Raw genomic sequence first — 2718 nt, forward strand, 5'->3', positions numbered from 1 at the left:
TGTGTCCCAAATTCCCTATATAGTGTTTGGTGTATGTATGGCTGCTTCGATGGAGACGTGTGGTCGGCGCCGTGTGACTCACCTATCAGGTGGTGAGGGGTCAAAGGTGACACCTGGAGCTAATTAGCATTAGCTCCATCTGGATTTAGCATTCCAGATTCTAAACTGGCAATACGGCTGACTGTTAACTCTACCCATAGGGAGAGGAGAATGTTTTTACGCGTGTGAATCCAACTACCTATTCTCACAAGTATTCTGCCTCACTTCCTCTCCTTGTCTCCTCATCAACTCCATCCGTCTGTCGCTCCATAAATGTGAAGCAGACCTGAGAATTGACCCCTGCCCTCTCTCGTTCAGTGTGTTTCACATTGCCAGCATATTTACACTTTGTATTTTGCTAACCCCTGGTAAAAGGCTCAAGAGCAATGAAAAAAACAGCTTTTTTTGTGTGTTTACAGTGACCAAATGTCTGAGGACTGGAAAATAACAAGAGCTCTATTCACAGAACCCATGCTGGGAACTGTGCAGAGCAGGCGGTGAGAGAGAGAGAGACCCAGGGTCCATCAAGCTCAGCAGAAAGGCCCTGGTTCTTATCCCTCAACACGATTTAGACCTCAAACTTTATGTGCCCGGTTCCCAGACACAGGTTAAGTCTGTCCGGGAAAGGTTTATTAGTGGTGTTCTATTGAAGATATCACTTCAACATTGTATGAGGGTGCGTCTCATATTAATATAGTGTACTACTTTTTAGTGCCTGCAGAAGCGCAGACGATTCCTTGGGCTATCTGAACTAAGACAATGCGCTCTTCCTTCGGACATTGTGTGTACATTTGAATAAAACAGTCAATTTAACTGTTGAATCACATCTACACTCAAACTAAACTCTAACATGTTAAAAATTCTAAAAGTGTGTTGTCATTCAAATAAATGAGAAGTTCTCTTTTGGCATTTCCCATGTCTTGTTTGTTCAACTTTTACGAAGATTTTAACCCACTTAACCTAAAACTTCCCGCAAGTTATCGTTGTAAAGCCCTAGTTATTTTGTTGCTTTGTCAATTTCATTTCTGAAGACTATTATTTAATTTGTGTAATTAGTGATTAATTTACATTTGTCATTCAGATTTAAGGTCTTAAGGTCAACACTGTTGCATGAACTGAACTCTCATTTTAATATTGTAAAACTATTCATTTAAAAAAAAAAATCGAACAAACATTGAACATCTAATAGTCAAATCATAGTGTAAAAGCAGGTGAGCTGCTTCTACTCTTTTGTGATGGAAAACGGAGTGCGTCGAGCATACCAAGTCAATGCTGTTACCCATAGATACTGTACAGTGCCTTCAGAATGTAGCCACACCCCTTGATTTAACATTTTTCTTTGTTACAGCCTGAATTTAAAATTGATTAAATTGAGATTTTGTTTCACTGGCCTACACACGATACCCCCTGATAAATTGACGCTGATGGATAGGGCTGTCGTGCTTCTAGCTCTTAGGAAACTTGGCAGTATTTAGTTTTTTTATGTGCTATTTCTTACATTATTAGCCCAGGAAATGTTTTGTGTTATTGCATACAGCCGGGAAGAACTTTAGGATATCAGAGTGGCAGTAACTCACCAGCATTACCAGCATCACGACCAGGAATACGACTTTAACGAAACGGATCCTTTCTTCGTACCCCCCAGTGCAATTGAACTGTTTCCAGAGGCTGATCCAAAACACAGCTGGCAGAAAATTAAGACATTAAGGATTGTAACATACTATGTTTCACGGAAACATGGCTCTCTCGAGATATAATGTCTGAGATCGTACAGCCAGTTGGGTTCTGAGTTCATCCCGAGATAGGAATACATATCTCTCTGGGAAGAAGAAGGGCGGGTGTGTATGTTTCATGATTAACTACTCATGGTGTGATTGTGATAACATACAGGAACTCAAGTCCTTTTGTTCACCTGACCTGGAATACCTCACAATCATATGCCAACGGTATTACCTCCCAAGAGAATTCTCTTCGGTTATAGAAACAGCCCTGTATATTTCCCCTCAAACCGATACCACGACGGCCGTCAAAGAACTTCACTGGACTTTATGCAAACTGGAAACCACATATCCTGAGGCCGCATTTATTGTAGCTGGGGATTTTAACAAAGCACATTTCAGAAAAATGTTATCGACCACTGCTACTCCAATTTCCGGGGTGCCTACAAGGCCCTCCCCTGCCCTCCCTTTGGCAAATATGATCACGACTCCATTCTGCTTCTCCCTTCCTATAGGCAGAAACTCAAACTGGAAGTACCCGTGCTGGTCTGACAAATCGGAATCCACGCTTCAAGATTGTTTTGATCACACGGACTGGGATATGTTCCGGGTAGCCTCCGAGAACAACATAGACGAAAACACTGATACGGTGACTGAGTTTATCAGGAAATGTATAGGAGATGTTGTACCCACTGTGACTATTAAAACCTACCCTAACCAGAAACCGTGGCAGCATTCACGCAAAACTGAAAGCGCGAACCATCACATTTAACCTTGGCAAGGTGACTGAGAATATGACCAAATACAAACAGTGTAGAAATTCCCTCAGTAAGGCAATCAAACAGGCAAAACGTCAGTACAGAGACAAAGTGGAGTTGCAATTCAACAGCTCAGACACGAGACGCATGTGGCAGGGTCTACAGAAAATCACATTTCAAAGGGAAAACCAGCCACGTCGCGG

Source organism: Salvelinus sp. IW2-2015, linkage group LG2 (assembly GCF_002910315.2).
Source record: "Salvelinus sp. IW2-2015 linkage group LG2, ASM291031v2, whole genome shotgun sequence".
In the NCBI taxonomy this organism is placed as follows: Eukaryota; Metazoa; Chordata; class Actinopteri; order Salmoniformes; family Salmonidae; genus Salvelinus; species Salvelinus sp. IW2-2015.